Source organism: Lissotriton vulgaris, chromosome 4_1 (genome assembly GCF_964263255.1).
Source record: "Lissotriton vulgaris chromosome 4_1, aLisVul1.2, whole genome shotgun sequence".
NCBI lineage: Eukaryota > Metazoa > Chordata > Amphibia > Caudata > Salamandridae > Lissotriton > Lissotriton vulgaris.
The window spans coordinates 1,743,057,976-1,743,084,216 of record NC_141691.1 but is presented as its reverse complement, the minus strand read 5'-3'; positions in this window follow the sequence as shown (position 1 = coordinate 1,743,084,216).

Below are 26,241 nucleotides of genomic sequence, written 5' to 3'. Positions count from 1 at the left end.
GGATGAGTATATATCTGCGACCTTAGTAGTGAAAAAGCTGGACAGAGCATTACAAAGAGACTGAGAGGGTTCAACCCCAGGTCCCGTAGAGGGGGTGGACAGAGTAGTGACCACTGAAAACAATTCTCTAGCAGAGTTCCTGGCATTCTCGATTTGAGCCGAGAAAAATGCACTTTTTCGGGCAATGATAGCCTTTTTGTATATTGTCAGGGCGTCTTTATAGGAATGCTTGGCAATGGGGCAGTAAAGTTTCCTCCAGCGCCTTTCTAAGTCCCTGCAGTGTTGTCGGTGGAGCCTAAGCTCTTCGGTATACCAAGCCGCCGATGGGGATATTCTATTAGGTCGCATAAGCTTCTCCGGGGCCACCTGATCAGCAGCGTTCCGAATCCAATCTTGGAAGTCGGAGGCTGATAAAGCAGGATTGGCTATCCCCATAGGAGAGGATAGTGTCAGGATATCTACCATCTGATGGATATCCGCATTTTTCCAAGCACGGGTCCCGAACCTAGTTCGTGGCCTGGAAGGGGGAGAGTTAGCGTGCCGGGTATGGATCCTAAAGATAATGACCCTGTGATCTGACCACATAAGAGGAAGAATATCCAGTACAGAGATGTCTGAGTTGTTGGTAAACAGACCATCTAGAGTGTGCCCCGCCTGGTGTGTAGTTCCCTTCACCAATTGTTGAAGTCCTAAGGTTAGGAAATCAGCAGTGAATTGAGTGGTTTCGTGGTTGCCCTGTTCTTCCAGAGTGAAGTTAAAATCTCCTAATATCATGTATTCCGGCGAACTTATGATGTGATCATTAAAATCACAAAGTGTGGCAAGAAAAGAATTTCGGGGCCCAGGAGGTCGATATAGCAAAATTCCCTTGAGGGCTTGTTTATGATTAATATTGATAGCAAAGGTGGCTGCTTCACAGTTAGTGGACTGTATAGGATCGAGTGTAGTACGGTACAGATTCTTATAAATAATGGCAAGTCCGCCACCTCTTCCTATATGTCTGTCATGCCTAGCGACACTGTAACCCTCAGGGGTTGCCAGGCAGAAGTCCGGTCCTGAACCAGCATCTCCTCAGGTTTCGGTTGCAAAAAGGAAGTCAAGATCATGGGCGAGAATAAACTCGCTGATCTGTAAGCTATGACATGGAAGGGAGAGCGTATTAATGAGCGCTGCTCAACAGCCATGGGGTTAAGTGATATGCAATTCATGAAAAAGTGTATTGCTAGGGGGGTCTGAGGCTGAGGAGCCAGGCAAACGAGGTTGCGGAAGTTGGTAATGACACGCAGGGCAAGGGATGGGGGTAACGCCCACTGCAGTGGAGGGAGGTCGAATGATACAGTGTCGATGTGAGTGGCCAGGGTTCAGCTGTCTTAGTTGCAGGGAAGAATAACGCAATAGAGGGCCATTGAACTCTCCACCGGATGTAACAGCCCGAAGAGCCTGGCTGCACCGAAGATCCCAAGGACTGACCTCCCACTGTTGAACTCTCCACCAGATGTAACAGCCCGAAGCGCCTGGCTGCACCGAAGCTCCCAAGGACTGACCTCCCACCATTGAACTCTCCACCGGATGTAACAACCCGAAGCACCTGGCTGCACTGAAGATTCTAAGGACTGACCTCCCACCATTGAACTCTCCACCGGATGTAACAACCCGAAGCGCCTGGCTGCACTGAAGATTCCAAGGACTGACCTCCCACCATTGAACTCTCCACCGGATGTAACAACCCGAAGCGCCTGGCTGCACTGAAGATTCCAAGGACTGACCTCCCACTGTTGAACTCTCCACCGGATGTAATAACCTGAAGCGCCTGGCTGCACAGAAGATCCCAAGTACTGGCCTCCCACCATAGAACTCTCCACCGGATGTAACAACCCGAAGCCCCTGGCTGCACCGAAGACCCCAAAGACTGACCTCCCACCATTGAACTCTTCACCGGATGTAACAACCCGAAGCGCCTGGCTGCGCCGAAGATCCCAAGGACTGACCTCCCACCATAGAACTCTCCACCGGATGTAATAACCCGAAGCGCCTGGCTGCACAGAAGATCCCAAGGACTGATCTCCCACCATAGAACTCTTCACCGATGTAACAACCCGAAGCGCCTGGCTGCACCGAAGTTCCCAAGGACTGACCTCCCACCATTGAACTCTCCACCAGATGTAACAGCCCAAATCGCCTGGCTGCACCGAAGATCCCAAGGACTGACCTCCCACCATTGAACTCTCCACCAGATGTAACAACCCGAAGCGCCTGGCTGCATTGAAGATCCTAAGGACTGGCCTCCCACCATTGAACTGTCCACCAGATGTAACAGCCCAAATCGCCTGGCTGCACTGAAGATCCCACGGACTGACCTCCCACCATTGAACTGTCCACCGGATGTAATAACCCAAAGCGCCCGGCTGCACCGAAGATCCCAAGGACTGACCTCACACCATTGAACTGTCCACCAGATGTAACAGCCCAAAGCGCCTGGCTGCACAGAAGATCCCAAGGACTGGCCTCCCACCATAGAACTCTCCACCGGATGTAACAACCCGAAACCCCTGGCTGCACCGAAGATCCCAAGGACTGACCTCCCACCATTGAACTGTCCACCAGATGTAACAACCCGAAGCGCCTGGCTGCACCGAAGATCCCAAGGACTGACCTCCCACCATTGAACTGTCCACCAGATGTAACAACCCGAAGCGCCTGGCTGCACCGAAGATCCCAAGGACTGACCTCCCACCATTGAACTGTCCACCAGATGTAACAGCCCAAAGCGCCTGGCTGCACCGAAGATCCCAAGGACTGGCCTCCCTGGGCACCTATATTTTAGCGCCATCTACTAAAGGCTCTGTGTTGGAAGACGTAGCATTCTGTGCTACCTAAATACCTTAAATAAATACACAAATACAGCGAAATTCCCATACAATCACACAATTGAATTAATGAATTATCTGGGTAAAATATATGTTCTGCTTCCATTGATGCCGAAGCGTGTACACAACCTGCCTGTATCGTTTATTGACTTCTCATCCCTTGTATACATTCGATCTCGCTTTAAGTTTTTTATACGATTGAGTTGTTATGATAGATTTTATGGAAATGTTTCCGAACGTTGTTTTTTGGCGCACCCCGGCAGGCAGGGTTCGTGCTGTATAAGTTTCAAACGGAATAAAACTAATGCAATTGCAAAAGATGCACTGCCGCTCTCTTTTCTATAGAGACTTCTTTAACATATATCCTGGGAGGAGAATGACTCTTGCTCTGTCACTGCTGGTAGAGGGGCGAATCCACTCTGTTCTGAATCTGATTGTATCCTTATTGTTTAATTCACCCATAATGTAACAGACCTGTTTATACAAATGCATTAAGACGTCCCACAAAACCCAGGGGAGAAACTGTGCTGTTGTGTCTTTGGAGACCTGTGGCTCGCAGGCTCGTGACCGGATTCGCCTCCTGGAAAGGGCCTAATTAGCTCCTTGTAGGATTGACAAACCCAGCATGGCACTAATTACGGTGTCCTGTTTATAGGTGCGTCCCAGATACTACAGCTTGATTTCTGTATGGTGGGCAGCGAGCTGGATTATTTGTGGGGTCATGTTTGGCGTTCTGGTTTGCAGTGAAAAATGGTGGATAGGTGGTAACCGGGTTGAAGTGGTGTGGTGACTCAGGTATGGGTGTTGATGATATAGCGGTAGTGGCAAGGCAGGGAGTATTTTCTGATAAGGTGGTGGTATGATAATGGATAATAATGGTGAAGCAACCGTGATTTGTCTGTCATTTTGATACAGTGGGGATGGCAGACATTGTGTAATGGGTCACAGGAGATCGTAGTAGCAGTTGTAGTGAAGTAGTAAGTTTGTGGCAAAGATGTGGCCTGAGGTGGTGTTGAGGTGATGTTAGTGAGTTTGTGGTCATGGAGTAGTTTCAGTCCTGGGATGTGGTGACGGTGGTAATGGTAGGGAGTTGGTAGGATGGTGGTGAATGGTGAAGGAACATAATGGAGAATGTGGTGGTAACAGTGGGGTGAGATACTTAAGTGCTGTATATGAATAAGTGATGATGAGATGACGACAATATTGGTGGTGGGATGGTGGTGGTAAATTGGATGTTGGAGTATTGAGTTAGTGGTGAAGAGGTGATATTTGTAGTGGTAGTTGGACAAAATATCGAGTTTAAAACATTGTGGTATATAAACATCTTAAAAAATATTGATAATACAAAAATATAATTGTACTGAATATCGTTAGCAAGAATGTTGTTTTTTGGGGTAAATAATAATATTATTCAGAATGTAGCTATTTTTGATAACGTTTTCTTTAATATAATTGTAAAAATATTGTTTTTTAAATTAGTTTATGTGTATTAGTTAATTTATTAATTTCAAGTGTTAGTCTAATTTTTTGCAATACATGGTTTGTCATTTTAAGTGTTATAATAATTTATTTTTCAATTTAGTTATTTATAGTGTAGTGGCCGAATGTTGAGTTTGCAGGGGAATAGGGTGGGAAGCTAATTAAAATGTATACACATTATATTTAATGGTGGTAATGACTTTTTAGTTAAAAAATAATTATTTAATCGATTTTTAATAAAGATAATTGATTGCTATATGATATTTATTATTTTAATGTATTGATTTACATTTATATTTTAATTTTAATTTTAGTGATAGTAAGCTATATTTTAGTAGTTGGTTGTTGGGATTGTGGAGGAATAGGTGGGGGAGTTAATTAAAATATAAATAATTTTAATGAAAATGTAATTTTGTTACTATAAATAATTATTTAATTGATGTTTAATTATGTTAATTGTTTCGTTGTTACTTTATTTTTTCTTTTGATTTTTTAATTTTAATGTATGCTAACTTTTATGTTGGTAATAGTCATTTTTATTGTAGTAGCAGGTTGATGGATTTGTAGAGGAAAAAGATGGTAGGTAATTAAAAGAAAATTGATTTATATTTTATGTTAACCTTTTAAAATGTCAATTATATATTTAAATGAATATTAAATATGTAAATTACTACGTTTTTAATGTTTAATTTCTGAAATGGTTCATATGTATTTTAATGTTTGTATGTTTAATATGAATGTATTTTGTCTACTTTACTTTGGTGGTGGTAGAGAGGGAAGGTTTTTAAGTCACAATATTGTTTGTATTATTTGTTTCTTATGCAATGGAGTAATTGCTTATGTTAATTTTAATGGTATACTAAGTGCAGTTAAACGCTTGTGTATGGAATGATTTCCATTTAGATGTTTTTAATTACTAATTTATATGAAATAATTTGGTATTTATTTGAAATGCTGTGATTTGTTTGTAGTTAGGTAAGTGAATTTTGCTGTACATTTTTTAGACACTTCATATTTTTAATACACAACATAATATTTGTTTTAATGTGTTCTATATTTTTTTATTATTTGTTGACATATTTTTTGTTAATTATTAATTGTGTTTTATAATTTGTAACCCTTCTGAAATCCAACACTTTCCCTGCTGTTGTTTAGGCAGGAGTGGGAATGGTAAACCTATCCCTTTCTAAGACCGACGCTTTCCTACTGTTACTTTGACTGGAGTGGGAATGTAAATCTAGCACTTCCGAAGTCCAACGCTTTCCCTACAGTTGCTTTGACTGGCGTGAGTATGGTAAATCCAACCCCTCTGAATTCCAGTGCTTTCCCTACTGTAGTTAAGATTGGCGTGGAAATAGCAAATAAGACCCCTCCAAAGTCTAATGTTTCCCTACTTTCACTATTGTTGCTGAAACTAGAGTGGGAATAGTAAATCTAACCTTTCCAAAGTCCATTGCTTTCCCTTCTGTTGCTTAGACTGGGGTGAGTGTAGTAAATCTAACCCCTCCAAATTCCAATGCTTTCCCTACTGTTACTTAGACTGGAGTGGAAATAGTAAATTTAACCCCTCTGAAGTTTTACACTATTCTTACTGTTGCTTAGACTGGAGAGGTAATAGTAAATCTAACCCCTCTGAATTCCAACACTTTACCGCCTGTTCCTTAGACTGAGTTGTGAATAGTAACTCTAACCGCTCAAGAGTTCAACACTTTTCCTACTGTTTCTTGGAATGGATTTTTATTTTTTTTCAGTTTATAAATGATTATATATTTTTTTAGAGTAATGTTTTTATTTTTTTTATGTTTACTATATCAGTTTAGTTAATAATTTGTTTGTATATAGATATTTTTTTTATTTTTTGTTTCTCATAATATTTGTGAACAATTATAAATATATTAAAATATTAATATTGTTAAACATTATTTCTAAATGTTGTTTATAGTATAATTAATAAAAGTAAATCTAATATGTTTATTGTAATATATTAATTTGGTAAAATATTGTATTGCTTGTATATATGTTTTTTAATTGAATTTAACTGTTATTATTTAACATTAGAATATTTAAAAAAAATATATTGTTGAAAATGTTTAAAATTATATATATATGTATAAGGTAGCATTTATATATTTTTATGTAATATATATATATATATATGTGTGTGCTTGTAGTATTTAAAAAACAAATTAAATGTATTAAATAACCAATGTATTACTTTTAAATAATAAACTCCATTAAAGTCGATATTTATTAAAAGATAAATGATAAAGGGCTAGATGTAGGTAATTTCTATTTACCGAGTCCTAAATACCGAATTTCACCGATTCGGTATTTAAGAATCGGTAAATAGAATGTAGGTAAAAATCTGTATATTTTACAGATTCCGTAATATTCGTTATTACCGATTCGGTATTTACCGAATCGGTAATAAGGAATACCTTCCCATTCATTCCTATGGGCCTGGAGGCCTATAGGAATGAATGGGAAGCCATTCACTATTACCGATTCGGTAAATACCGAATCGGTAATAGGGGAGCATTATCAAGGGTGGCAGGGTGTCACATTGACACCTTGTTGCACCCCTGAATCGTGCATTTGTGCACATGTGGCGCACATACATGCCCTAAGGGCATGTATGTCTGCCACATGGCACTTTTAAAAAAGCACAAAGTAACTTTTTTTAAGGTATTCGTTATTTACCACCAACTTGTAGTTGGTGGTAAATAACAAATCCTTAAACCAAAAATGCACTCACTTGAGTGCTCCCTACATAGGATTTAAGAATTCGGTAATTTACTGATTCCTTAAATTAAGGAATCAGTATTTTACCGATTCCTTAAAATAACGAATCAGTAAATTATCGAATCCTTAAATCCAGCCTCCTACATCTCAAAGGGCTAAATACTGGTCGTAACGGGAAATTTACTGATTTTCTGCTGTTACCGGCCGGTATTAGCCTACCTACATCTAGCCTATATTTGCCTATTTTATGGTTACAATTCTTGTCAACGATATTTTTGACACAATATTTGTTTTACTTTTAACATTATAAGTGTAGGATCACAGTGTGTTTTCTAACAATATTTTTGACACAATATTTTTGTCTCTCGATATTAATGTTCACAATATTGTCAATAATCCGTTTGTAGTTCTTGCATCAGTAGTGGTAGAGCTTTTAGTGTGGTAGTGAGAGAGATATATTGGCTCAGTGGTAGTGAAAGAAGTAGGACGTAAAGTGGTTAGCATTATGTTGAGGAATTGTTGGTAGTCTTGATGGTGATGAGGTGGTGATTGGATGATAGTGGTATGATGGTTGCAATATGATGATTGTGATGTTGGTGGTAGTACTGGTGAGGCTTGGATAAAGTATTAAGATGGCACGGTTGCACTGGTGGCATTAAAGTTATTAGTAAAATGGTAGTGTCATTAGAAATGGTGTTGCTTATTATGTACGTTTATTGCTATACCAATTGTCTTCCATCAGGTTCTCCTTCTGCTGTCGTTGAATTGGCCTGCATGTACATGGTTGGTGTTACACTTTTCTTAGCAGACCCAGACTTGGATTATATCATTGTTGACTGTGCTTGTTTGCCAGGTTTAGGTGATAGGGTTTGAGTTTAGAGTGGTAGATTTATTTTATTTGAGTTCGTGGAGTAGCGACAGAGAGTTTGTGGGAAGTTGGGCTTGCTGGATCACATTGTGATGGTTGTTTATGAGGTAGACTGTGAAAAGTTCAGGTGGTAGTGTTTTCAGTGGGATAGAATAGTTGATGTTCATGAGTTATGTTATAAAGTGGGTGGGATGGAGGAAGAGGGGTTATTGTTGAAATTAGGGATGAAGGTTTGGACTTGGGCCGGAGCAGTGGACCTTATGTTTGGTTGTTGGGCTATTAATACACATATTTGAGGGCTTTGATTATGTGGTGTAGAGAGAGAGGGAGGTTTCTTTTAGTTTATTTGTGGTGGTGTGCTGTTCTTAGAAAGCAGATTTCAAGTACTTACACAGTATGCCTTCAGTATTAGTATAGCATCAAAAAACGTAATCTTGAACATATTAGAAATAATATAAAACGGCAAAATATTTTTTACCGTACCAACCGCTGAATTCCTGCAGCACAGCAGAAGCAGTCAGCTCTGTGCCTTTTTACATGAGTTTGCATGCATGCTCTGGGGTGGCTGGATTGCAGTCCATTAGGGAGGGGAGTGAGATATCACTCTTCAGACTATGCGGTTCTCCATTAACCCAGCAAATTTGTTGCCATAGTTGAGTCAAGCTAATTTAAGTTGGGATGCCAATGAGGTGGAGAAACAGAGGAAATACTGAGGTGTTCTGTAGTGGCTCAATTGATGTATTTATTTATTTATTTATTTAGTGTATTTTGATATAGCGCACAGATACCCCAACGGGGTGTCCCGGCGCTCCTGTGTGATCTGATGCTGGCTAAAGTGTTGTTTAGAAAAGATAAAGTCAACAAAACAGGTGAGTTTTTAGGGCTTTCCGGAAGGGTTGTTCTTCCTGGATCAACCGGATGGAATTTGGTAATTTGTTCCGGAGGGCAGAGGTAAATACTTGGAAAGTTTTTCCGCCTGAGCGGGTTTTCCTAAATCTGGGAATGGTGAGGACATTTTTTGAGGAGGAACGAAGAGTCCTGATGTTGTTATAGGGGGTAAGACAGGTGGAAAGATAGGCAGAACCCTTGCCTCGCAATGCACGGTGAGCCAGTACCAGTGCCTTGAATTCTGCCCTTTTCTGTATCGGAAGCCAATGAAGTCTACGACAGTGGGGCGAGAGGTGCTCACGTAAAGGAATACCACCAACCAGTCGTACTGCAGCATTCTGGACTGTCTGGAGACGCTGACATAGACCCGCAGACAGACCAGTATACAAGCCGTTGGCGTAGTCCAGGTGCGAAGTAATCAGCGCCTGGACTACAATCTTCCTGGTGTAATTGGGCAAGAAATTGATAAACTTTTTCACCATTCTGATCTTGGCGAAGCATGCTGCAGAAACTGTGTGGACTTGATGATGTAGTGTGAGGTTGGAATCCCATCTAACCCCTAGGTTTTTCACCGAGTCTTTGGGCAGAGGTGGAGCACTCAAATCAAGAGGCCACCAGATGTTATGGTCTAATGGGGACGGCGGGTGGAAAAAAAGTACCTCAGTTTTTCCTGCGTTTAGCCTTAGAAAATTGTTGTCCATCCACTGGGCGATGGTGCGAAGGCAGTTTTTTAAGGGGTCGAAGGTTGTTTGGGTAGTGCTGTTGAATAAAAACAATAATTGAATATCATCGGCATAGGAGGTGACCTTTATTCCAGTTAGGGCGATGATGTTGAAAAGGGGTGAAAAATAAACATTAAATAGTAAGGGACTCAGTGAGGAGCCTTGAGGGACTCCCCACCGAAGAGGGCGACTATCTGAGGTGTATGGGGGGGTGAACACTGCCTGCGTTCGGTTGGACAAGAAGGATGCAATCCATTTTAAGGCCGTACCCTGGATACCTTTGGATTGTAGGCGGTCTAGGAGGAGGGGGTGGGAGACGGTGTCGAATGCTGCTGACAAGTCAAGCTTGCAAAAAACACAGTTGATGGACAGAATGTAGAACAATGTCATACATTCACCCCAGTACAAGGATCTGGGCCTAAATCCATCGTTTTTTTTGCACTCCACACCACCCTGGGTTAGACACTGGCTATATGCAAATCAGCTCTGAACCTGTGCCCCATGGGAACAGTCCAGTCCGAACTACCAAGCCATGTCTTTCCCAGACCGGAATCAAGCATCCAAGGACCGGTTTCTGGCTATCAGCCTTCATTCAGCCTGGATAGCTTGACTCCAGTGGTGTGGAGAGCCTGGGACTCGCGTCTGAGTATACCCAGCACACTCGGGGTGAAAATTGCAAAAAACACAGTTGATGGACAGAATGTAGAACAATGTCATACATTCACCCCAGTACAAGGATCTGGGCCTAAATCCATCGTTTTTTTGCACTCCACACCACCCTGGGTTAGACACTGGCTATATGCAAATCAGCTCTGACCCTGTGCCCCATGGGAACAGTCCAGTCCGAACTACCAAGCCATGTCTTTCCCAGACCGGAATCAAGCATCCAAGGACCGGTTTCTGGCTATCAGCCTTCATTCAGCCTGGATAGCTTGACTCCAGTGGTGTGGAGAGCCTGGGACTCGCGTCTGAGTATACCCAGCACACTCGGGGTGAAAATTGCAAAAAACACAGTTGATGGACAGAATGTAGAACAATGTCATACATTCATCCCAGTACAAGGATCTGGGCCTAAATCCATTGTTTTTTTGCACTCCACACCACCCTGGGTTAGACACTGGCTATAAGCAAATCAGCTCTGACCCTGTGCCCGATGGGAACAGTCCAGTCCGAACTACCAAGCCATGTCTTTCCCAGACATGGGAGCCTGGGACTCACGTCTGAGTATACCCAGCACACTCGGGGTGAAAATTGCAAATAACACAGTTGATGGACAGAATGTAGAACAATGTCAAACATTCACCCCAGTACAAGGATCTGGGCCTTTGCACTCCACACCACCCTCAGTTAGACACTGGCTATATGCAAATCAGCTCTGACCCTGTGCCCCATGGGAACAGTCCAGTCCGAACTACCAAGCCATGTCTTTCCCAGACCGGAATCAAGCATCCAAGGACCGGTTTCTGGCTATCAGCCTTCATTCAGCCTGGATAGCTTGACTCCAGTGGTGTGGAGAGCCTGGGACTCACGTCTGAGTATACCCAGCACACTCGGGGTGAAAATTGCAAAAAACACAGTTGATGGACAGAATGTAGAACAATGTCATACATTCACCCCAGTACAAGGATCTGGGCCTAAATCCATCGTTTTTTTGCACTCCACACCACCCTGGGTTAGACACTGGCTATATGCAAATCAGCTCTGACCCTGTGCCCCATGGGAACAGTCCAGTCCGAACTACCAAGCCATGTCTTTCCCAGACCGGAATCAAGCATCTAAGGACCGGTTTCTGGCTATCAGCCTTCATTCAGCCTGGATAGCTTGACTCCAGTGGTGTGGAGAGCCTGGGACTCACGTCTGAGTATACCCAGCACACTCGGGGTGAAAATTGCAAAAAACACAGTTGATGGACAGAATGTAGAACAATGTCATACATTCACCCCAGGACAAGGATCTGGGCCTAAATCCATCGTTTTTTTGCACTCCACACCACCCTGGGTTAGACACTGGCTATATGCAAATCAGCTCTGACCCTGTGCCCCATGGGAACAGTCCAGTCCGAACTACCAAGCCATGTCTTTCCCAGACCGGACGATGGATTTAGGCCCAGATCCTTGTACTGGGTTGAATGTATGACATTGTTCTACATTCTGTCCATCAACTGTGTTTTTTGCAATTTTCACCCCGAGTGTGCTGGGTATACTCAGACGTGAGTCCCAGGCTCTCCACACCACTGGAGTCAAGCTATCCAGGCTGAAGAAGGCTGATAGCCAGAAACCAGTCCTTGGATGCTTGATTCCGGTCTGGGAAAGACATGGCTTGGTAGTTGGGACTGGACTGTTCCCATGAGGCACCGGGTCGGAGCTGATTTGCATATAGCCAGTGTCTAACCTCGGGTGGTGTGGAGTGCAAAAAAACGATGGATTTAGGCCCAGATCCTTGTACTGGGTTGAATGTATGACATTGTTTTACATTCTGTCCATCAACTGTGTTTTTTGAAATTTTCACCCCGAGTGTGCTGGGTATACTCAGACGTGAGTCCCAGGCTCTCCACACCACTGGAGTCAAGGTATCCAGGCAGAAGAAGGCTGATAGTCAGAAACCGGTCCTTGGATGCTTGATTCCGGTCTGGGAAAGACATGCCATGGTAGTTCGGACTGGACTGTTCCCATGAGGCACAGGGTCAGAGCTGATTTGCATATAGCCAGTGTCTAACCCAGGGTGGTGTGGAGTGCAAAAAAAATGGATTTAGGCCCAGATCCTTGTACTGGGTTGAATGTATGACATTATTCTACATTCTGTCCATCAACTGTGTTTTTTGCAATTTTCACCCGAGTGTGCTGGGTATACTCAGATGTGAGTCCCAGGCTCTCCACACAACTGGAGTCAAGCTATCCAGGCTGAAGAAGGCTGATAGCCAGAAACCGGTCCTTGGATGCTTGATTCCGGTCTGGGAAAGACATGGCTTGGCAGTTCGGACTGGACTGTTCCCATGAGGCACAGGGTCAGAGCTGATTTGCATATAGCCAGTGTCTAACCCAGGGTGGTGTGGAGTGCAAAAAAAAAATGGATTTAGGCCCAGATCCTTGTACTGGGTTGAATGTATGACATTATTCTACATTCTGTCCATCAACTGTGTTTTTTGCAATTTTCACCCCAAGTGTGCTGGGTATACTCAGATGTGAGTCCCAGGCTCTCCACACCACTGGAGTCAAGCTATCCAGGCTGAATGAAGGCTGATAGCCAGAAACCGGTCCTTGGATGCTTGATTCCGGTCTGGGAAAGACATGGCTTGGTAGTTCGGACTGGACTGTTCCCATGAGGCACAGGGTCAGAGCTGATTTGCATATAGCCAGTGTCTAACCCAGGGTGGTGTGGAGTGCAAAAAAACGATGGATTTAGGCCCAGATCCTTGTACTGGGTTGAATGTATGACATTGTTCTACATTCTGTCCATCAACTGTGTTTTTTGCAATTTTCACCCCGAGTGTGCTGGGTATACTCAGACGTGAGTCCCAGGCTCTCCACACCACTGGAGTTAAGCTATCCAGGCTGAAGAAGGCTGATAGCCAGAAACCGGTCCTTGGATGCTTGATTCCGGTCTGGGAAACACATGGCTTGGTAGTTCGGACTGGACTGTTCCCATGAGGCACAGGGTCAGAGCTGATTTGCATATAGCCAGTGTCTAACCCAGGGTGGTGTGGAGTGCAAAAAAACGATGGATTTAGGCCCCGATCCTTGTACTGGGTTGAATGTATGACATTGTTCTACATTCTGTCCATCAACTGTGTTTTTTGCAATTTTCACCCCGAGTGTGCTGGGTATACTCAGACGTGAGTCTCAGGCTCTCCACACCACTGGAGTCAAGCTATCCAGGCTGAAGAAGGCTGATAGCCAGAAACCGGCCCTTGGATGCTTGATTCCGGTCTGGGAAAGACATGGCTTGGTAGTTCGGACTGGACTGTTCCCATGAGGCACAGGGTCAGAGCTGATTTGCATATAGCCAGTGTCTAACCCAGGGTGGTGTGGAGTGCAAAAAAACGATGGATTTAGGCCCAGATCCTTGTACTGGGTTGAATGTATGACATTGTTCTACATTCTGTCCATCAACTGTGTTTTTTGCAATTTTCACCCCGAGTGTGCTGGGTATACTCAGACGTGAGTCCCAGGCTCTCCACACCACTGGAGTCAAGCTATCCAGGCTGAAGAAGGCTGATAGCCAGAAACCGGTCCTTGGATGCTTGATTCCGGTCTGGGAAAGACATGGCTTGGTAGTTCGAACTGGACTGTTCCCATGAGGCACAGGGTCAGAGCTGATTTGCATATAGCCAGTGTCTAACCCAGGGTGGTGTGGAGTGCAAAAAAACGATGGATTTAGGCCCAGATCCTTGTACTGGGTTGAATGTATGACATTGTTCTACATTCTGTCCATCAACTGTGTTTTTTGCAATTTTCACCCCGAGTGTGCTGGGTATACTCAGACGTGAGTCCCAGGCTCTCCACACCACTGGAGTCAAGCTATCCAGGCTGAAGAAGGCTGATAGCCAGAAACCGGTCCTTGGATGCTTGATTCCGGTCTGGGAAAGACATGGCTTGGTAGTTCGAACTGGACTGTTCCCATGAGGCACAGGGTCAGAGCTGATTTGCATATAGCCAGTGTCTAACCCAGGGTGGTGTGGAGTGCAAAAAAACGATGGATTTAGGCCCAGATCCTTGTACTGGGTTGAATGTATGACATTGTTCTACATTCTGTCCATCAACTGTGTTTTTTGCAATTTTCACCCCGAGTGTGCTGGGTATACTCAGACGTGAGTCCCAGGCTCTCCACACCACTGGAGTCAAGCTATCCAGGCTGAAGAAGGCTGATAGCCAGAAACCGGTCCTTGGATGCTTGATTCCGGTCTGGGAAAGACATGGCTTGGTAGTTCGGACTGGACTGTTCCCATGAGGCACAGGGTCAGAGCTGATTTGCATATAGCCAGTGTCTAACCCAGGGTGGTGTGGAGTGCAAAAAAACGATGGATTTAGGCCCAGATCCTTGTACTGGGTTGAATGTATGACATTGTTCTACATTCTGTCCATCAACTGTGTTTTTTGCAATTTTCACCCCGAGTGTGCTGGGTATACTCAGACGTGAGTCCCAGGCTCTCCACACCACTGGAGTTAAGCTATCCAGGCTGAAGAAGGCTGATAGCCAGAAACCGGTCCTTGGATGCTTGATTCCGGTCTGGGAAACACATGGCTTGGTAGTTCGGACTGGACTGTTCCCATGAGGCACAGGGTCAGAGCTGATTTGCATATAGCCAGTGTCTAACCCAGGGTGGTGTGGAGTGCAAAAAAACGATGGATTTAGGCCCAGATCCTTGTACTGGGTTGAATGTATGACATTGTTCTACATTCTGTCCATCAACTGTGTTTTTTGCAATTTTCACCCCGAGTGTGCTGGGTATACTCAGACGTGAGTCTCAGGCTCTCCACACCACTGGAGTCAAGCTATCCAGGCTGAAGAAGGCTGATAGCCAGAAACCGGCCCTTGGATGCTTGATTCCGGTCTGGGAAAGACATGGCTTGGTAGTTCGGACTGGACTGTTCCCATGAGGCACAGGGTCAGAGCTGATTTGCATATAGCCAGTGTCTAACCCAGGGTGGTGTGGAGTGCAAAAAAACGATGGATTTAGGCCCAGATCCTTGTACTGGGTTGAATGTATGACATTGTTCTACATTCTGTCCATCAACTGTGTTTTTTGCAATTTTCACCCCGAGTGTGCTGGGTATACTCAGACGTGAGTCCCAGGCTCTCCACACCACTGGAGTCAAGCTATCCAGGCTGAAGAAGGCTGATAGCCAGAAACCGGTCCTTGGATGCTTGATTCCGGTCTGGGAAAGACATGGCTTGGTAGTTCGAACTGGACTGTTCCCATGAGGCACAGGGTCAGAGCTGATTTGCATATAGCCAGTGTCTAACCCAGGGTGGTGTGGAGTGCAAAAAACGATGGATTTAGGCCCAGATCCTTGTACTGGGTTGAATGTATGACATTGTTCTACATTCTGTCCATCAACTGTGTTTTTTGCAATTTTCACCCCGAGTGTGCTGGGTATACTCAGACGTGAGTCCCAGGCTCTCCACACCACTGGAGTCAAGCTATCCAGGCTGAAGAAGGCTGATAGCCAGAAACCGGTCCTTGGATGCTTGATTCCGGTCTGGGAAAGACATGGCTTGGTAGTTCGGACTGGACTGTTCCCATGAGGCACAGGGTCAGAGCTGATTTGCATATAGCCAGTGTCTAACCCAGGGTGGTGTGGAGTGCAAAAAAACGATGGATTTAGGCCCAGATCCTTGTACTGGGTTGAATGTATGACATTGTTCTACATTCTGTCCATCAACTGTGTTTTTTGCAATTTTCACCCCGAGTGTGCTGGGTATACTCAGACGTGAGTCCCAGGCTCTCCACACCACTGGAGTCAAGCTATCCAGGCTGAAGAAGGCTGATAGCCAGGAACCGGTCCTTGGATGCTTGATGCCGGTCTGGGAAAGACATGGCTTGGTAGTTCGGACTGGACTGTTCCCATGAGGCACAGGGTCAGAGCTGATTTGCATATAGCCAGTGTCTAACCCAGGGTGGTGTGGAGTGCAAAAAAACGATGGATTTAGGCCCAGATCCTTGTACTGGGTTGAATGTATGACATTGTTCTACATTCTGTCCATCAACTGTGTTTTTTGCAATTTTCACCCCGAGTGTGCTGGGTATACTCAGACGTGAGTCCCAGGCTCTCCACACCACTGGAGTTAAGCTATCCAGGCTGAAGAAGGCTGATAGCCAGAAACCGGTCCTTGGATGCTTGATTCCGGTCTGGGAAACACATGGCTTGGTAGTTCGGACTGGACTGTTCCCATGAGGCACAGGGTCAGAGCTGATTTGCATATAGCCAGTGTCTAACCCAGGGTGGTGTGGAGTGCAAAAAAACGATGGATTTAGGCCCAGATCCTTGTACTGGGTTGAATGTATGACATTGTTCTACATTCTGTCCATCAACTGTGTTTTTTGCAATTTTCACCCCGAGTGTGCTGGGTATACTCAGACGTGAGTCCCAGGCTCTCCACACCACTGGAGTCAAGCTATCCAGGCTGAAGAAGGCTGATAGCCAGAAACCAGTCCTTGGATGCTTGATTCCGGTCTGGGAAAGACATGGCTTGGTAGTTCGAACTGGACTGTTCCCATGAGGCACAGGGTCAGAGCTGATTTGCATATAGCCAGTGTCTAACCCAGGGTGGTGTGGAGTGCAAAAAAACGATGGATTTAGGCCCAGATCCTTGTACTGGGTTGAATGTATGACATTGTTCTACATTCTGTCCATCAACTGTGTTTTTTGCAATTTTCACCCCGAGTGTGCTGGGTATACTCAGACGTGAGTCCCAGGCTCTCCACACCACTGGAGTCAAGCTATCCAGGCTGAAGAAGGCTGATAGCCAGAAACCGGTCCTTGGATGCTTGATTCCGGTCTGGGAAAGACATGGCTTGGTAGTTCGGACTGGACTGTTCCCATGAGGCACAGGGTCAGAGCTGATTTGCATATAGCCAGTGTCTAACCCAGGGTGGTGTGGAGTGCAAAAAAACGATGGATTTAGGCCCAGATCCTTGTACTGGGTTGAATGTATGACATTGTTCTACATTCTGTCCATCAACTGTGTTTTTTGCAATTTTCACCCCGAGTGTGCTGGGTATACTCAGACGTGAGTCCCAGGCTCTCCACACCACTGGAGTCAAGCTATCCAGGCTGAAGAAGGCTGATAGCCAGGAACCGGTCCTTGGATGCTTGATGCCGGTCTGGGAAAGACATGGCTTGGTAGTTCGGACTGGACTGTTCCCATGAGGCACAGGGTCAGAGCTGATTTGCATATAGCCAGTGTCTAACCCAGGGTGGTGTGGAGTGCAAAAAAACGATGGATTTAGGCCCAGATCCTTGTACTGGGTTGCATGTATGACATTGTTCTACATTCTGTCCATCAACTTTTTTTTTTTGCAATTTTCACCCCGAGTGTGCTGGGTATACTCAGACGTGAGTCCCAGGCTCTCCACACCACTGGAGTCAAGCTATCCAGGCTGAAGAAGGCTGATAGCCAGAAACCGGTCCTTGGATGCTTGATTCCGGTCTGGGAAAGACATGGCTTGGTAGTTCGGACTGGACTGTTCCCATGAGGCACAGGGTCAGAGCTAATTTGCTATATATCCAGTGTCTAACCCAGGGTGGTGTGGAGTGCAAAAAACGATGGATTTAGGCCCAGATCCTTGTACTGGGTTGAATGTATGACATTGTTCTACATTCTGTCCATCAACTGTGTTTTTTGTGTTTTTTGCTGACAAGTCAAGCAGCACCAACACCGCCCTTGATCCCTCGTCCATCCTCCAGCGGACTGCATCTGCCATCTTGATAAGTGCTGACTCAGTGCTATACCCTGGCCTAAAGCCGTGCTGAGAGTGGTGGTAAGCACCTGAAGTTTCTAAAAAAGTAAAAGAGAGATTGGTCTATAGTTGGAAGGTTCACTCGGGTCGGCGTTGGCTTTCTTAATTATGGGGACCAATCGCGCAAGCTTCCAGAAGTCTGGAAATACTCCCGTATGTAGCGAGTCATTCCAAATCCCGTTCAGTGTGTGGTTGAGAATGGGTGCTAGGGATTTGTATTGCTTGGCAGGCCAAGGATCAAGAGGAGAACCGGATTTACTTTTAAGGAGTTCTTTGAGAGATTGGTCCAGAGTGATCTCTTTAAAGTTGGAAAACGTACAGTCAGATCCAGTGATGACAATATTAGTGGTACTTTTATCTGAGTGAGTGTTACTGGGAAAGGAATCGTATATGGTGGCTATTTTGTTCTCAAGAAAATCAGAGAGGCTATTGCAAAGAGTCTGAGACACCAAAGGGGGACGTTTTAAAGTCAGGGGATCGGTGAAGGATCTAACTGTGTCAAATATTTCCCTTGATGAGCCTTGTGAACGGTTGATTTTTTCTTCAAGAAAAATTCTTTTATGTTCAATGATCTTTTTCCTATATTCTTTTAAGGCAGATTTATAGAGGGATTTACAGTCGGTGAATAGGTTATTCCCCAGCTTCTCTCAAGGCGTTTACATTCTGATTTAAAATTACGGAGATCGTAGGAGCACCACGGGGCCGATGGAGCAGAGCGGTAGGTTTTGATGGGCCTAATAGGAGCAAGGAGGTCAATTGCAGAAGAAATCCAGCCGTTAAAGTTGGTCAGACGAGTGTCTAGGTCAGAAGTCGTGTCTAGGGGATCAATAGATTGCAGTTGGGCAGCAAGGCTGTCAGGGGAGATCTTACTCCAATTTCTGCCCTGTAGTTTGGCCGGGCGTATATGGCGGTCTTGACGATGCCAGGGGAACGAAAAAGGGACGAGGAGATGGTCCGACCAGATCACCGGAAAGGGGTCGCTTATGGCCAGACCATCCAAGTTAGTACAGATCAAATCAGGGGTGTGGTCCGTCTTGTGTGTAGGGTAACTAACAAGTTGATTTAGCCCTCCATCTGATAAAGTAGACAGAAAGTTAAGGGAGGTGGAATCAGATGGATTATCAACGTGAAGATCAAAATCCCCAAGAAGAGTAAAATTAGCATATCGCGATGTGGCTTGCAATACATAATCTAAAAATACGGAGAGATGAGATGTTTTAGAGTTAGGGGGACAATAAATCAAAAGGCCTGAGAAAGTAAAATTGGCCGCTATTTTAATACAAAAAGGAAGTGCTTCAATGCGTTCCATTTGGTTATAAGGAAAAGAGGATATAGTCCAATGAGATCTATATATTATAGCAACTCCGCCTCCGGGGTGAGAGCTCTGTCTATTTGCGCAGAATATACTATAGCCGGGGGGAATGGCTAAGTGTAACGCGGGATTGGTGTCATCTCCTAACCAGGTCTCTGTTAGAAATAAAAGGTCCCACTTATCCTCTTCCAAGGTCTGGGCAATATCGTGGGTATGTTTTACAAGGGAGCGGCAGTTAATCATACCAGATTTTATTTGTGCCAAGTTAGGAGTTGTCTGCAGAAAGAGGCAATTATGCTTTAGATTGTGGTAGGAGGTAAAAAAAAGTGTTTGGGCTTCAAGGCCATGAGCGAGGCCCTATCATAGGAGATGAGATAAGGGGAATTACAGGATGTAGCAATACCTGCGTCTGCGGCCGCGTCCTGGTCGCAGACGGGCAGGACTCTGGCACGATTCCGGCGCAGGTCCGGCGCGTCCGCTGATCGCGTCCGCTGCGCGGAGGCATAGCCTACCTTTTTTATACTGGCCAATCGAGTGCCTGCGAAGGCTACCCCAATCAAAGATGGCAGCGGAAGTAATTCCGGCTGCCCAAGACAGCGCTAACTCAGCGTCAAAATCGGCTGAGGCAGTAAGAGTCTTGGGGACGGAAGAAACGTTTTTTTAAATCAAGCGAACAGCGAGGGGGTCGAGGGGAGAATATAACCACCGCTTTTAGTCAGGCAGAGTAAATCACATTAAGTGCAAAATACCATGTTTGAGCTTCATATTCAAGCAGAAACAGTGAAATTAAAAAGCTGAAAGAACAGCTGGTAAAAACGTGCAAAGTAACATAAATCAGAACACAAAGTACAGCAACCTCCCGGCTCACGCCTCAGGAGGGGGGTATCAAACACAACAGGTTGTAGCTACTACCTGCATAATCTGTGCCATGGGGGATCAATGGGATTGGGGATTAATACATTTTAACATGACTATCACATTTACACTTTTTGGCCAGTTTAAATGATATGCAGTACCATGTTGGTAAAATGTGTTCTAGGGTCAGAAATGTTTCCGAAAATAAATAGCCAGGAACTCTAACGTCCACTTTGCATGCTCCTATAAAAGGTTATGTCTTTTTTGGTACCTTGCCCTGCATTGCCAGTTGAGAACTATGGCTTCTAAGCTGTGCTGCTCACACTAGCTCCCCCACTAAAGCTGGTCCTGGCTGTAGAGCCCCTGGTCCTCAAGCAGAGTCAGGAGATTTGGTGGAAACATTCCTATGAGCCTGCTCTCCCACAGTTAGCCAAGTCTCAGGCCACTAGGACTGTCCAGTCTTTGCATGCTTAACCCCCTCCCACCCCCACTCCCAACTCAGTCTCTGATGGTGATGTTGTCTTTCCTGAATTGTGAAGGACGTCTTCCTACATGGAAACAAAGGTCCCATTTAGAATTTGGTAGACAATGATTTCTGTCACAACATTGTCAGGTGTCCTGTCTCCTGAGGTACAAATGTATTATAGTCACTATCATTCTATATGCAGTGGGTGGGACACCCAGCATGTTTTAAAGGAGTGCACCTCCACCAAACTCTAAATAAGGCCCAAGGCCTCAGCATACATTTGTTGAGAAGATGTACAATTGCCTCCCTCTTAGACAGGGCCACAGCACAGCAATGGTTTCATGGCCCTCTATAGTCTTCAAATATGGCACAAATTCGAGTGATATGCTTCCTTGCTCCTGGACTATTCGTAAGCAGAGTACAGGTTCTTACTCAGCATTGGTAAGAAGGCTTTGGAGCAGAAACTGGTTGTTCCCAGAGACCTTATTGCATGACCGCTAGGATCTTGTCTCTGTAGTCGACGCTCAAATGCACAGACTAGTGTCTGAGGAGATGAGCTCCGTCTGCGGATGCATGGAACCAAAGAGTAAAAAACATCATGTACTCCCCCTAGGGTGGCAAGAACTTAGTTAACAGCTCAATGGGCAAAGTGTGCCAGCAGTACAAAAAGGGCATGGTTATGGCTAAATCAAAGAGTACTGCTGAGACTTTCTTCTCTTTTCCAGCAGGTGCAGTCATTCCAGTCCTTCAAGGCCAGTGGGTCCTTTCATGTCAAGCCCCTGGCATGAGACACCTCTTCCTTATGCAGCAGGCAGGTGAAGACACAATACTACGGGGTGATGAGCAGCCTGCTTTCCCAGTCTCATTCGAGGCTAATAAGCGTGAGGAACTTCTTATACTTCTTAATCTCTTTATTCCTTAGCAATGAATTTTTCTGGAGGCCCAATCCACTCCAGTGCAGGAAGGCTATCTCTATTTCACCACCCCTAGGTCTAATTCATCGAAAATACCTGGATCCTCTCGGTGGTGAAAAATGACTGCTATGGCTTCCCCCGTGCAGGACGTTTCTGTGCCATTCTGCGCCACAGGAATGTCTGCAGGCTGTAGGGAGGCTCCACCATGAAGGAACCGTTTCCACTGCCAGGAAAAGCAGAAGGAAACTGCTCCCTAAACTTTCTTGTAGGTAAAAAGGAAGGACATATTTACACCCTCTTGAATCTTTATGATCTAAAGTACCCCCTCCCCTCCCCCCCTGAAGTGCAAATTGTGAACTTTGACTCAATTATCGACAGCTCTCCAGAGCAATGGTTGGATGTACTCAGTCAATTTTCAGGATGCTGACTTTCACAAACACAGGAAGTCCATCCAGTCCATGGTGAGAAACCAAAACTTCCAGTAACGAATGCTCCAATTGGTTTCAATGCTGACACCATAGGTCTTTTCCAAGAACCGTAAGTTGATATTAGCCTGTGTGAGCAGCATCTGTTTAATTTTGGCATTATCAATGGTAGATGCTGTGTTTGGTACAGCCCACACACTCAAGACCTTCTCCGAACATTGGTTATCCGTGAACTACTCACAATCCTGCTAGGATCCTTCTGAATGGATAATTTTATTCAGTGCTTTTTTGTAAATATTTTTTTTTAAAACCCATAAATGCCTGAGCCCAAGACATTTACCAAGAAGCCACTGCAGCTTCCGACACCCTCTGTCCCTGCCATTATTTCCAAATTCCAGTATCAACAATATGTACTTACCATCACAGTCCTGCAAATGTGACAATTTGTACTATTCCAGGTCATCTAAGAGCTATAAGAATGACCTGGATATGATGATTTCACTTTTGTAATGTATATTTAATTGTTAAAAAATTTGCTAACATGCTCTGTTTAAAAATAGACAAACATCACCACCATGTGGTGCCCTCGCATAAATATGCCGCTGGTACCGGCAGACACCGACACATATTAAGCACTGATTTTATTGAGACAATAAAGTGCCCGATCTTGTTAACAGGCTTTTCTCTCCTAAAGGGATTAACAGCCATCAGCCGATCAATAGGTCACTTTTAATGCAATGAGATTGTGACAGCTAGGTGGTTCTAGAGGCTTGAAGCAGTCCAGCCATCCTCTTCACAGGGATGCTACGCCACAAAACGTTCCACATGTGTTGCCTGGAACTCAGTCTGATGGAGCTGTGATAACAACTTCAAGATGAATGTTGGACCAGGCCCTTTCTGCAGGTTTATCAACAAAGTTTTGCCTTTTGCCTCTTATTTTGTTTTTCTGACCCTGTTTTTTATGGCTATAGGATTCTGGGCACTTTACCACTGCTGATTAGTGCTAAAGTGCATATGCTCTCTGTGTAAAATGTAATTATGATTGGTTATCCATGATTGGCATATTTGGTATTCTGGTAAGACTGCGGTAAAGTGCACGGTAAGTCAAATGATACTAGTGGGATTGCAGCACCGGTTGTGCCACCCACAGGAGTAGCCCTGTAAATGTGTCTCAGACCTAAACTGCCGTGGTGATCTGGCAAGTACACCAACTAAATCTCCCCTTGTCCTAAATGTAAGGTACCCCTATTAGTGCCCCCCCCCCCATGGGCAGGGTGCAGTGTATGTGAAAGGTAGGACATGTACTGGTATGTGTGACATGTCCTGATAGTGAAATACTGTTTATTTTGTTTTCACTGTTTAAAGGCTGTCTGTCCCGTAGGCTATCATTTGGGCTGCACTGTAACATTTTACATGTGTAACTTTCAATAGGGACAAGATGGAAAAATTGTGTTTAGGCTCTCAGATTTTTTAATTGTGCTCTTGAAAATGTCACTTTTAGAAAGTAGGCATTTTTTTCTTGACCATTCTGTGTGCCTCTGACTGTTTGTGTATTCAGCGTCTAGTTTTGGAGTGACAGGAGCTGGAGATGTGCATTCACTCTAGACAGTCACATTGGGGTTGAGGTGTGTCCTGCTTTGCTTTGCCTGGGTGACTCACCCCTGGGCTGACTAGACCTGGTCTGCATTTAGGGCCAGATATACGACCCTAAATTGCATGCACAAATGGGTTTGCGACCCGTTTGCGCATGCAAAATGGCCCTGGGCCATGTGCAATTCCTAAATAATGAAGCACAATTTATTCACGACTCGCTATTTAGGAATTGTGAGTCGCAATTAGCAAGGGGCCTTCCCTTCCTAATTGTGCCGCAAATCAATGTACAAATGTTTTGTGACCGTAATTGCGGTCTCAAAACACTTGCAAATTACCACCCTCTTCAAGAGGGTGAAAATGCAATCACAATTTAGAAGGGGTCTCCAGGGGACCCTTTCCACTTTGTGACAGTCTCTAAAAATATTTTCTCAGGTAGTGGTCCCAGGGACCACTACCTGCCCTTAAAAAAGGAAATGAAAACGTTTCATTTTTTTTTTTAAATACATCCTGTTTTAAAACGGGCAGCATTTTTTTTTCAAACTGCTTTATTTAAAAGCAGTTCCAGACATGGTGGTCTGCTGAGCCCAGCAGGCCACCATACATGGGAAGGCCTATCATTTCCAATGGGCTAGCAAATTGCGGGAGGCTCATTAGAGCCTCGCAACCCCATTGGATATCGCAAACAGTGTTAAACACACTGTTGTACATGGCAAATTAAATTGCGAGTCACAAGTGAGTCACAATTTGCGAGGCGGAATTTTGCTGGTTGTACATCTGGCCCTTAGAGTGGTAGGAGGAGTTTTGCTAGCACCTGAATAGGCTGTGCCTCCTTTGCACAATGCTGTCTCCTGTGGTCATGCTGGACCAGTGAGGACAGAACATGGTATGGACTAAGCTCTGAGACTCTGAAGCAAAGAGAACAATGACAAAATGAGGTATAAGACCTTAAACCCCAAGACTTTAAATTACTTCAATAAACAAGAGGACCCTACCAAGAAGAAGAGCGGAAGAACTGTATGAGGAGTGCTACCTTGACAATGTGAGGGGTGGGCTTGCCTGCAGTTGCTGTTTCTGTCTGTGGTGGAGGAAAAGGACTGACTTTTTTTGCCTTGCTGTAGTATCCTGCTTCTGAAGAAAAATCTCCAAGGGCTTGTGTGTGCTCGCCTCCTGTTGGAAGTCTCAGGAAGATAAAAGACTTCAAGAAAGATCCTTACTGGATCTCAGGAAAACATGCCTGGAGGAAAGACTGGGAGCACTGCGTGAGAAGCACTGCCCCTAATGTGTGTAGGGGTGGGACAGCCTGCAGTTGCTGCCCCTCTCTGGAGCAGGAGAGAGGACTGGATTATTCTTTCCCAGATGGCAAGACAGTGCGTGGTAAGTGCTCTATTCACTGCATTGAAAAGGAAGCACGTGGTGAGCACTTTGTTCCATAAAGTTAGCATGCTTTGGTAGTTGCCTGCCTACCAGCATGTGGAGAACTGTATTTCTCCCTTTTACTTTGAAGCAGCACTTGTGGAGCGCTTACCAGGTTGCTAAACGTTCACCAAGAGGCGAGGGCTCAATCCAACCAGAGATGCACTGCCTGGAGACCGGGATCGGCAAGGAAAGATCTGAGGGACTGCTGCTGACATCACCCATGGGTGGGGACCTGACCCTGAATGTGAGAACTTAGAGAAAACCAAAACCATGACAATCAAAAAGAACCTGAAGAAAATACCTGTCTGGTATTGGGATAAGATCCAAATAGATTCAGTCTCAGAGTATAAATACCCTGGGGGTGACCATCGATAAAGGCGGGCATTTTGTAACCCAAAGAGATGTAATTAAAAGGAAAGGCATAGCCTTAGCCATCTCAATGAGAAACCTAAACTCCATTATAACAGGCCCCTCACTCGCCCCTTTGGTTGAAGTTTTACGAGCACAACTTCTTCCAACAATAACCTATGGGAGCGAGGCACAGAGAGGGAGGGATTCGAAGCTCTTGGACACAGTAGTGGCTAAAGTATATAGAATGGTCTTAGGTCTCCCTATACGAGTCTCTACAGCACAAATCAGGCTAGAGTTTGGCGTGCAAAAACAGACCATTGCAAGGAAAGGTGCAACAGTTATTTTCTGGGATAGAGTAAGGAAATATAAACCAGGTACCTTAAACTGGCACTTATGGACTGAGCTACAACAGAAACAGTCATCTCCAACAGCAAAATATTAAGCTACTAGTGTGTCATTCCTGGGCCTTACCGAACTCTGGGCAACTCCTACAAGCCACTGTCTTCTCAAAAAAGCTACAAAGAAAATTGTAAAAATTGAATCTTGGATTGAAGGTAAGGCAGCCCTAACAAAGAGGTCGCATGGCTGTATGACCCTGGGCTCCTACTCTTCTCAGGCTGCACAAAAGTACTTAGCTCTCAGCTTCACCAAACATATAAAAATCAAAATTTTTAAATACAGATTAGGCTTGTTGCCATGCACAAAGCACTTTCCACATTGGCTGAAAAACCAATCTGATTCTAACTGCCGTCTGTGTGGGACAGGGCAAGAAGATATGCTGCATCTCATCCGTACGTGCAAAGATCTAACAGAGGAAAGGAGACAGCTTTTGAAACCACTTTTCAATCAGAGAGGAATCCGTACACGGAGACAGGCCGTGTT